Source organism: Lissotriton vulgaris, chromosome 11, assembly GCF_964263255.1.
Source record: "Lissotriton vulgaris chromosome 11, aLisVul1.2, whole genome shotgun sequence".
NCBI lineage: Eukaryota > Metazoa > Chordata > Amphibia > Caudata > Salamandridae > Lissotriton > Lissotriton vulgaris.
The window spans coordinates 1,015,850,471-1,015,862,812 of NC_141699.1; the positions used below are offsets into that span (position 1 = coordinate 1,015,850,471).

The 12,342-nt window shown below is 38.7% G+C and overlaps 1 protein-coding gene across 3 annotated transcripts in view; it reads left to right on the forward strand.

Annotated features, from left to right (window-relative positions):
• The first annotated feature begins 3,605 nt into the window (after positions 1-3,605).
• The window catches only part of BCHE (butyrylcholinesterase), a 213,597-nt gene continuing 204,860 nt past the window's right edge, over positions 3,606-12,342 (forward strand). For all 3 annotated transcript variants that reach the window (XM_086944334.1, XM_086944335.1, XM_086944336.1), the window contains exon 1: positions 3,606-3,705. The gene's annotated coding sequence lies outside the window, so the exon portion shown is untranslated. The remainder of the gene's footprint in view (positions 3,706-12,342) is intronic.

A 12,342-nucleotide genomic window follows, 5' to 3' on the forward strand; every position in this document is an offset into this window, starting at 1 on the left:
TTTATATCCATCTGCCTTCAATATCATAAGAGCTTCCCAATACTGTGGTTGAGCCCACCTGGACCTATAGGAGTCCAGGTGACCCGATGATGAAGCATGACACCACTAGGGTGTGTGAGGGTAACTAAAAACAACTAGTGTTGCCCCCTCATCACCACATAGGTATGATTAGCATATCACACACACCCTAAGTGTTTAGTTGTATAATCTCACCCAACCCGTAGGGTCTATCCTCAATATCATTACCCACATTGATCCAGTGGATTTCAGAGTGGGTCTCCTTTGGAGTATTTATTGTTGTATTATAATTATAAGGGAGGACGTACTCCACATCCCCTCTCATATCCCCCCGGACCTCTGAATTAACTCACAGAGGCCCGTTTTTTGTCTTACACGAATGTGACATACATGTGTATATGTACTTCTTTGTCTTGTTAGCCTGACAATAAAGATTTTTCAAAAATAAGGTAACCAGTAGAATAGTAGAAGGAAGAATAAGGAAAAGTAGGAGAAAAGGGGGAGAAAGGAAAAGGAATAGGAAAAGAGGAAAGGGAAATAGTGGAGAAAAAGGAATAGGCACTGAGAAAGGTAGAAAGGAAAGAAGAGAGAGAACGCATAGAAGACAGTACAAATCCATACGGATGACTGTAGGAAACATACCTGAAGGGAAGGGTACACGAAGGGAAGTGGGGAAGTGGTGATGCGGAACAAGACGGGGAAACTAGGATCAGGAACACAGCCGCGCCGAAACCTCACAGGAGTACAAAGGATAATACATGGTGAAGGGGAAACTGAGACACATCTGTATGGGGAAGGAAAGAGAAAAACAATGAGATCAGGAACGTATTACATATAATCTAAGCAATATGAGAAAGACCTAAGTAAAGCAGAGATCCAATATAATAGAGGTCAATTGAAAAACTGGTCAATGAAGTCAGAGAGCAAAATAACAGCAAATAACAGCAAATACACAAGGAATATAAGAGTGTCTATCAGCCACTAGTAGGAGGTGAGGATTCCATTCCATCGTTGTTATGTAGAAGAAGGAAATTACGGAGTTTGCCAGGTTCTTGAAAAGACCAAGACTTATTCTGATGAGTGACTCTGAAGGTACATGGGTGGAACAAGCCATATCGGGCCCCTAGAGAATGCAGAGATGGTCGTAGAGCCAGGAATTCCTTGCGTCTAGATGCGGTGGCATTAGAAACATCCTGAGATATGTAGATACGTTGACCTTGCCAGGCTAACTGTCTTTTGGCTCTAGCAGCAGAGAGGATGGACAATAGATCTGTGAATTTAAAAAATAGGATGATAACACCACGAGGCTTAGTAGAGGTGGACGAGCGTGCTCCAAGTCTGTGGGCCCTTTGAATGCTGATGGATGTGGACGGAGGCATGTCCAATAACTTCGGAAGGAAGGAGGTAAAAAAGGTGACTGGATCATCCCCCTCAAGAGTTTCCGGTAAACCATAAAGGCGTAGGTTGTTCCTCTTATTACGATTTTCCAAATCCTCTGTGTGTCTTTGCAAAGAGAGGACAGTCTTCTCCAGAGACACAATACGTTGCGTGTTGGAGTGGACCTCGGGAAGTTGATGTTCTATGGAGGAGATTCGAGTGTCCATTACTTCCCACTTGTCCTTCAAAAGTTGCATATCCCTGCTCGTGTCCTCAATGAATGGACGCAACGCACGGATCTCTTCCAGAATCAAGTCCATAGAAGGTGGAGGAGAAGAGTCAGGTGTAGGAGAGTTCTGCTTCAACCTTTTGATAGACGATGCGGAGGGTGAAGACTTATTTGATGATGGATTGCCTGAAGAAGAGCGCTGAGTGGCGGAAGTCGACATCTTGACAGATTGTGAGGAGGCACCCAAGGTGGAAGAACTCACAGGAATCCTCTCAGAGGGATTAAACACAAACTTGGGTTTGCGCAACCGCACCATAGATGAGATTGAGTCAAGGGGAACACACCTGGCAAAGGAATGTATATAGAAACTCCGTAAAGTGAACAATAGGGACTTCACTCCACCTGAGTATCAATAACAAAGGCGCTGATACATCGAAAGCAGTGAAATGTTCATCTAGAGTGAGCCATACAGAGCCTCAAGTGGGTTAGCATACAGCAAGTCAATTGAAGATAATGTTTACTATAACAGCATCAAAGGCGCGGGTACCTCCATTTGGTGTGAGTGACTGGTATCAAATGACAAGAAACACAGGATGATATACTGCATAGGATCAGGCCGAATGCCTAGCCAGCTGTATTTGTAGACAATCTAGGCCAAAGTTCAAGTATAAAATCCAAGAAAGTATCGAGCAAAAGGCATGAATCCCTCAGAGAAAAGAACGTGCGCCTGCCACAGCAACCAATAACGCATGGATAGTCATATAACACTGACCTCAGGACATGTCGCAGCTAAGTATCTGTGTGAAGCAGGAGGTCACAGCCACATTAGTAAGGAGGCGTGTGGCAGGTGGAGATAATTCGCCAAAAAGAGGAACCGCGACTTTTAAATCAGCCACGGTAATCCTAAAATGGCGGCTGCAACACCTCGAGGTGAAAGACGCGCCTGAACACAACGAGGGCGGCGAGAGCCATGAAATAACCCCCAACGCTCACCTCCAAGAGCTGTCGGTGTAATGCAGGCACCGAAATGAGGAAAGTCGTCTCAGAAAGCGGAAGGGCAGAAGTTCGTCAGAGGAGCCGCTGACGCTGAGGCATTGCACAAAATCTCGGATCTCGGCATCTCATTCCCGGTCTCCGACTTCAAAACCTCAGGGAAGGTCCGAAAAAGGCACCAAAAGGTACAAACTGCTCACAACATGTTCCGGTTGAGAAATCCGGTGAGTTGCGACAGAAATAGCCCACTTCACCGCCGGGAAGACAGAAGGAGGTGATACGGCACGGAGGAGCTCTTCACCTAGCCTTCCATCTTGCGCGGCACCCAAGCCACGCCTGCTCTCCCCCGATTTAAGCGGCATTGTTGTCACATTCTGTGCTGGACCTCACAGGGGCTCCCTGACGACTGCCCCTCCCACCCCCAATCCGCAGGTGCTCCAGAGGCCTAATTTACACCCCTGCGTCACATTGTAGTCAACCGACAGAGAACAAAAAGTAAGCCACAGATAGTAAGAGCGGCCTTTGTGATTGATACCACTAATTCCATACTTTCTTACAAGAGGCGCATTCTGAACTTGAAAAGGGTTGTTTATTGGTCATATTTAATGTATATTGTTGGATTGGTGGTGACATGAAAACTGCGCGTGTCGCCGTGCCTGCGCAAACATCGGCAGATTTGTCTGTCAAAGTGTCTTACGTGACAAAAAAAACAGGTATTACCATTTATGCACGTTTCGTGAGATTGCAGTGTCGCAGCAAATAACTGGCCGTGCCCAGTTTTAAATCGCTAAAGAAAATATGTTGCAATCTGTTTACAAGATAGAAATGGTAGGAAGCATGACACTTCTGAAACCCGTAACTCGCAGGCAGCGTCTTCGTAAAACCACTACCCTTCGAACAGATGTCAGATACTAAGGATGTCCGCCTCCAGATCATATTCCTGCTGCCAAGTCTCGCGAGCCTCTCGTCAGAAACTGTTGCTATTAATGTCCGTACGCTCCAATTTACACGCGGAAAGAGCCGGGTACGCGCCCCATCTGCAGAAATAAAGCAAGTTGACAGTTTAAAAGTGCACATTACTATACTGGGTAAGTGCGAATCTTTTTTTTCCCTTCGTTTCCCCTCTGTAGATTATACGTGTAAATTACGTGGCCGAGAATGCTTGTTTGTTTCATCAGGACTCGGTAATAGTGGTTTTCGGACACTTGCCGCTCGTCACAAATGACCCACAGAGAAAAGAAGAGAAACGTGTTTTCTGAAAGAGGTTATTTCCAGGGAGCACGGGAACACGAGCTGTTTTTATTAGAATGTGGACAAGGAAAAATATTGTAATTAGTAATGATCATAATAATACGTTCTTTTACATAGCGCTTGGCACCGCACGTCTGACACTAAACGCTGTAATGAGGGGATCTGTTCTGTAAAAAAAGACTCTGATGCAACTGTTTTGAGGGTTTCTGCCGTTTAATTCATCGATGCACCCTTAGTAAAAAAAAAAAAAAAACGTTATTGTAGTGTGACCCTTCCACAAACACAGATTTGATTATCTGGGAACTGAATTAACGGCATATTCAATCGTTTACTCTCTTATTATTGTAATTAGCACATGGTCTGCTATAGATCTAAATATCCACAAGGAAATTGTTCTCCAGTATTTTGATAGTCACGTGAAATATGGATTTTAACTGTGCACTCGCCTCTGCACGTGCACCCGGCTGTCATATATAGGTCAGGAGAAAGTGTAATGAAAATACGTGGTGCCTTTTTAAACCTGCTATAAAAGCGAAACACTAGACGTGTGACAGGTATTCAAATATTTAAATAATGTATGACACGCATAGAGGCATTGATAAAAAGCACCTGCAAACGCACAAAAAAATGTCTACGAATATAAGACTGTTTATAATTAATACAGTTTTGCCTTTTAATAGTAGCGCTTCATTATGATAATTCCATGCACGTCAGACTGCACCTACTGCATAGCCGGAGAAAAGATGTCATCTTTAGAGATAGCGGTGGTCCCCAAGGGGGTAACTGTGACACGCTGTGGCGTACACCGGCTCGCGCCTTACCCTGCGAATTCACTCTGCTCTCTGGGTTTTCCCTCTCAGGGAACTTGGAGAATTAGGTACTGTGGCGCAGTCACTCAGCTGTACCAACAGAGACATCGGCGCTGCTTCTGGGGAGAGCGAAACGCTGCTTGTTAACAAAGAATTGTCTGTGCTCAGTGACAGAATATTGTTTACTACTGAGCAGCACCAGCACAACCCTTGATAAATATATTTAGCAGCAACAAGCTAGAAGCTACGAGAAAAAAACACTGCTTTTGTTGAACTGCATTTGGAATGAGCCCCACCATGCAGCTGTGCACGTTCGTGGATATGCCAAGATGCCTTAAATACGGAATAGAGATCACAATTACATCTGCTGACTATTACAGTCAAGACGCCATTTTATTGTGGAGAAATCGGGATGTTCGCCATAAGCCTGTACATATTTTTATTGACAAATTTAAAATGACGTCATCATGGGCATTTCAATGAGTGTTCTGGCTAGACTTAGACCACTCGGATGGCCCGGGTAGACCCCTTAAAGTGGCACACGGCGGTTAATTATGTAACAATATCCCAAAATCCCTAGCCAACAAAATAAAAAATATTCTAGAAATCGGATTGTAGGATTTAATAGTAAAACAGGACTGGTAATACCCTTGTTTTCACTAAATAGCCACTTTAAAGGTTCATCAAGACTACAAAAACCACATTTGGGATTTCACAATGTGTCGCAATTAATAATCACCAAATACTGAAAACTTATGAAAACTACTTTTTATTGCTATCGGGCTTTATATAGAAAAAGGCTCATTAGTCAAGGAAGATAAAGTAACCTAAAATATACTTCAAAGATGGACAATATTTTTGAGACAGTGAAGACATACCTTAAATACAAATACAAAATAAATAGAACTAAAAGAGCCACTCTTTATGGTATGTTTGTGTAAACATATAGTGACAATGATACACAACAGGTATTGGCAATGCCAGTAGGTCTGACTTTAAAGGAATATTATATGGTAATTGAAGCTTTTCAAGTATATATGATGGGAATGGATATGCATTTTTGTGGAAGCAAAGAACTGTAGAATAATATTGGTGTAGGTTAAAAGGTCAGGTCACATTTGCACTGCCAACCCAGACCTAAAGATCCATGTAGGTTATTGACTGCCCCCGCATCTGTGCTGCTGCCAGAGAACCCCTCCCCCCATCATAAATCATATAGTTATTAAGACACTTTAATAGCATTACAATGTAAGGTGTGCGCCCCTGAAAGTTCAAGCCCAATCAGCTTGATTAATAAACAAAATGATTACAGCTGTGTGGAGGGAAAACACTTTTTTTAGTGAAAGCGCACAACTTTTGCCCGGTCAAGGCACATAGTCCTGGCTCCCAACATATGGCAGATTTAAAGTCCCGCTCATATAAAGCATCAATACATAATCATATAAAAAACAGCTAAAACATTGAAAATCATTCCCATGGTCCTTAGCATGTGACAATTAATTCACAATCCATTATCAGATAGAGAATGCAAACAACCTTACAGAGCATACATATTTATCATCATTAAATTTTCAAGGCTGCAATCTTTGTTCAATCCCTGGGCAACGATACAGCCTGCAATCTTATATTCTGGTCTTTTTCCTTTTATTCATATAAAGTGCAACTGTGCATCCATCTTAGATCACAAGCCTTTCTACCTGTATGCTACCCTGGCCAAATCAATGGCTTCCCATATCAGTTCTGAGATACATTTACTACCTTTGATCAGTGCTTTAAATGGGACGGTACTGTCCAGTACGGAGTACCTGCACTTTTTAATTTTGAGAAGGAGAGTACTGGCACTTCTAAAAACAAAATGCTATACTTTTAATTGGAGAGTACCAGCACTTCTCAGAAACAAGCAGGTACTTAGGTGCAGAATACACGCACTTCTATATTTCCATTTCAGGCACTGCCTTTGATATTAATGGCATTTCTAGTTAATTCTACAGTAGTTTAAATAATCTGCAAAAGGATTAGAAGAAAAAGCAACTCTTTCAACTAATCATTACAAACGTAGTGTGCCTTGAAAGTTCATGCCTTTCTTTTTCTGAGCAAACCGAACTGCAAGGAAAAACATCTTAGACTGGAAACTATAATGGGGTGAGCAAAAGAAGGATGGATTTAACCCAGGTCTCTTGACTGGGGGTGAATGTTTGATTTGCTCTGAATTCCGTCCATCATCTGTGTGGCTTTTGCTTTATTTTTTTAAGCAAACCCAACTGCAAGCAAAAACATCTTACACTGAAAACTATGCACAGGAAAATGTCAGTTTTGAGGTTCCTTAGTGTTTCTTGGTATTTCCCAAATCCTAAAATTGATCCATTTCCTTCTAGGGTTTGTGTAGGTAGGGCAAAAGACTAAGTGAGCCTGATTTTCTTTGGAATGTAAATTAAACAAATTACAGTTTATATCCATCAAGTCACTATTGTCAATTATCCACCTCGATGTATACTCCTAATTTGAAGAGTGTCATAGCGCAACTTCAAATTTAGTGCTACAAGAGTGTACAAGGAGTCCTAGTAGCGAGACACAGTAACAATCATATTAACTTATTTTCACCCCAAATAAGCTTATGCACATTATTAAATCCCCATAACTCGGCTTCATATAGAACAGCCAGCTGCTTGGACCATACTCCTATAAACCTCAATTGCTGGAGAAATTGCCCTTGATATAGTGGCTTTGTGCTTTTTCAGTATAGCCATGGAGCTATGTGCTCCGGAAGTTGCACTTTTATGTATATGTGGTGCCCAAGAGAGTTTAGAATCAAGCTTTATACCTAAATATTCCAATCTGGGTATCACTCAAGCTTTTGTTGATGTGGTTTGATTGCCATATATTTTGCTTTAGTAATGTTTATTTTGAGGCCCTTCTGTTGCAATGGATTTTGACTTTGTTGTGCAAGGACTGCAAACCCTACACGGTCTGTGACATCAAAAACATGTCACCTGCAATAAGTAATGCAGGGACAAAGACCCCATTGAGCTTCGATGAATTGTGCCTACACTTTTTTAGGTAGCCAAAATCATCATTAATATAGAGGGAGAATATGGTGAGTGCCAGCACACACCCCTGTCTCACTCCTCTGTTGATGGGTATAGGATCAGTAAGCTTGCTCTGAGGGACTCACCGGACTGTTGGATAATTATCTTATCATAGTTTCATTATATATAAAAAAAGAGATGCTCTGGGCCTCCTAGATTCCCTAGGACCACCCACAAGGAGCTCCTTTGGACCAGATCAAAGGCTGCCCTAAGATCTGCAAATATGATGTATAATTGACCCCCTTTCAACTTTACATAATTTCATAATATACATTAGAACCTGAACACGTGGTCTATTGTACAGACCCGAGATCTAATTCCAGCTTTAAAAGGTGATAAGATCTTATTATCTTCTATCCAACCACTGAGTTTGTTTAAAACCTCCAGTGTTTATACTTTTTGCAAAGTATCTTTCAAACGAATAGATCTGTAATTGACTGGATCTTACCTATTCCTTTTTTTAAAGATGGATACTATTTCCGCACATTTTTAGGTTTCTGGAACAGGACTTCCAGAAGCAACTGAATTGCATAATGGATTGCCATCCGGACCCATACAGATTGATCATGCCTCAAAAGATCATCTGGGATCCTATCTGAAACCAGGACTTTGCCAAATTTCAAAGAAGTATAGCGGTTACTGTCTTTTTAACGAAAAATAATGAGACTGATATCATACAACACTGTTTAGTTGACTATTCAGTAGTGTCTGTGTTACCAATAAGGAAAGTTGTTCATAAGCAGAGCCCAAAGAGTAGAGATTAGTAAAAGGGCACACCCAAATTTTAGGATCTAGAAGACAGTAGGGGACACATGTACAATGGAAGTGGTGGAGTGAGGCGTTAGCCTTCCTTCCTTAATGCCTCACTTCGCCACTTCAGAAACGCAGGACTGCACCAAATTTACAAGAATATGGTGAAGCCCTGTGCTTCCCCCTGCACTAGCACTACACTTTAAAGCCTAGCGGCAACACAGGTATTCTTGCACCATAGTGCAAGAGTGTCTACGTGCAGGGGAAGATTGTTTATATGCAGGAAGGTACCCCATTCTGCACATAAACAATCTTTAAATGACGCTTTGTAACTTCTATGGGTCCTTCTTAATGCAGCACAGACAGAAGTTGCAAAACAGCATTTAAAAAAAGGGGGGACTTTCCTGTACATAAACAATCATTGACCTTTGCTGTTTTCATGTGTGCTACACAATACAGTACACTTCTACCCTACTGGTCTATGTAAAAATTATGATGTACATTCTGCCACCCTATTCTAACATACTAGGAAAAAATAGGGGTTATGCCCAAATTAACCTCATATACATGAGCATGTTACATCAAAAGATGTGTATAGGGATCACTGACATAATATCGACAGACAAAATTTCGACCTACAAAAATATCAAGTTAAAAATATAGAATGTCAGAATATCGACTGCCTATCTACAAACAGGTAAGTCAAAAATATCGACTCCAAAATATCGATTGTAAAAAATATAGACTGTCAAAATATCGAATTTTTTAAATGTCTTAAAATTAATTAAAAATTAATATAATAATAACTATAATTAATTTAAACATACTTAAAACAATTAAATTAATCTAACATTAATAAATAATTATTGTAACTTTAAAATACCCTAAAAAATACTTTTATACATATATATATATATATATATATACATATATATATATATATATATATACACATATTATTAACAAAACATATACAATATTTTTACCGTAGGACAGCGTGAGGTTTAAATTTAATATAACCACTCCAGTGAGCGCAACAGTAGGAAAAACATTGGATAGCGTAGAGATAAAAATTACTATTCCAACTCCAAAGAGCGCAATAGTAGGGAAAACATTGGATAGCGTAGGGGTAAAAATTACTATTCCCACTCCAAAGAGTGCAACAGTAGGGAAAGGGTTGGATAGCATAAGGGTAAAAATTACTATTCCCACTCCAGTGAGTGCAACAGTAGGGAAAGCGTTACACACCGTAGGCGTAAAAATTACTATTCCCACTCCAGTGAGTGCAACAGAAGGGAAAACGTTGGATAGCGTAGGGGTTAAAATTACTATTCCAACTCCAGAGAGTGCAACAGTAGGGAAAGCGTTGGATAGTGGGAGAGTAAAAATTACTATTCCCACTCCAGAGAGCGCAACAGTAGAGAAAGCGTTGGATAGCGTAGGGGTAAACATTTCTATTCCCACTCCAGAGAGTGCAACAGTAGGGAAAGCGTTGGATAGTGGGAGGGTAAAAATTACTATTCCCACTCCAGTGAGTGCAACAGTAGAGAAAACGTTGGATAGCGTAAGGGTAAAAATTACTATTCCCACTCCAGTGAGTGCAACAGTAGGGAAAGCGTTGGATAGCGTAGGGGTAAAAATTACTATTCCCCCTCCAGTGAGCGCAACAGTAGGGAAAACGTTGGATAGCGTGGGGGTTGGGAGAGTAAAAATTAATATTCCCACTCCAGAGAGCACAACAGTAGGGAAAGCGTTGGATAGCATAGAGGAAAAAAATACTATTCCCACTCCAGAGAGTGCAACAGTAAGGAAAGCGTTGGATAGTGGGAGGGTAAACATTACTATTCCCACTCCAGTGAGTGCAACAGTAGGGAAAGCGTTGGATAGCGTAGGGGTAAAAATTACTATTCAAACTCTAGTGAGTGCAACTGTAGGGAAAACGTTGGATAGCGTAGGGGTAAAAATGACTATTCCCACTCCAGTGAGTGCAACAGTAGGGAAAACGTTTGATAGCGTAGGGGTAAAAATTATTATTCCAACTCCAGAGAGTGCAACAGTAGGGAAAGCGTTAGATAGTGGGAGGTTAAAAATTACTATTCCCACTCCAGAGAGTGCAACAGTAGGGAAATCGTTGGATAGTGGGAGGGTAAAAACTCACTATTCCCACTCCAGAGAGTGCAACAGTAGGGAAAGCGTTGGATAGTGTAGGGGAAAAAATTACTATTCCCACTTTAGTGAGTGCAACAGTAGGGAAAGTAAATACTTCATATATATTTGAAAATAAATTAAATATTAATACCAACAATTACCTAAAATTAATTCCCAATTCAAGATATTATAATATTTATTCAAATTAAAACAATAAAATTAATTTAATTCCTAAAAAATAATTACCTATTGTTACAACATATTTACAAATAACAATAAATTATTAACACATTTAAACATGATTAACTATTAATTCAAATTAAAAACCAATTTATATATTAGCACATTTAATTAATTATAATTAAATGACTTCCTACCAAATTCCCCTATAAACCCACAACCCACTACAAAAATTAAATACATAAAATTAACACAATTATCAATTAATCAATTAATATAAATTACTTACCAATTAAAACTAAATAATTACCAATTACAAATCAAATTGGAATTAAATCTAAATAAATACCAATAAAAAAAATATATTAAAATATTTATAATTAAATTACTTCCCACCCTATTACCCTATAAACCCACAACCCACTCCAGAAAATAAATGAATACAATTAACATAATTATCAATTATTAAAAATGAATTACCAATTATGCTTTAATTAATTTCCAATCACTAACTAATTAACAATTAATTGTACATAAATACCAATAAATTAAAATATTACATTAATTATAATTAAATTACTTCCCACCCTATTCCCCTATAAACCCACAACCCGCTCCAGAAAATAAATAAATAGAATTCACATAATTATCAATTAATCATTTAATAAAAAATGTATTACCAATTATATTTTAATTAATTGCCAATTATTAATTAATTAACAATTAATTGTACATAAACACCAATAATTTAAAATATTTATTAATTATAATTAAATTACTTCCCACCCTATTTCCCTATAAACCCTCAACCCGCTCCAGAAAATAAATAAATAAAATTCACATAATTATCAATTAATCAATTAATAAAAAATTAATTACCAATTATATTTTAATTAATTGCCAATTAATAATTCATTAACACTTAATTGTACAAAAATACCAATAATTTGAAATATGTAATTATAATTAAATTACTTCCCACCCTATTCCCCTATAAACCCACAACCCGCTCCAGAAAATAAATAAAATTCACATATTTATCAATTAATCAATATTAAAAATTATATGCCAATTATATTTTAATTAATTGCCAATTAATAATTAATTAACAATTAATTGTACATAAATTCCAATACATTAAAATATTTAATTAATTATATTTAAATTACTTCCTACCCTATTCCCCTATAAACCCACAACCCGCTCCAGAATTATATTACGCAAAAATTAAATACCATAAATTGACTTAGCTACTTACCTAAAATTCGATATTTTTGTTGTCTATATTCTGTCCCTCGATATTTTTGCTGTCTATATTCTGGCCCTCGATATTTTTGCTGTCTATATTCTGTCCCTCGATATTTCTGTTGTCTATATTCTGTCCATTCGATATTCGGTCCATTCTTTATTTTTGATTCGATTTTATTGTAGTCTTTAATTTTTGTCTTATCGATATTCCGTCTACTCGATATTTACAACTCGATATTTCACTACCTCGATA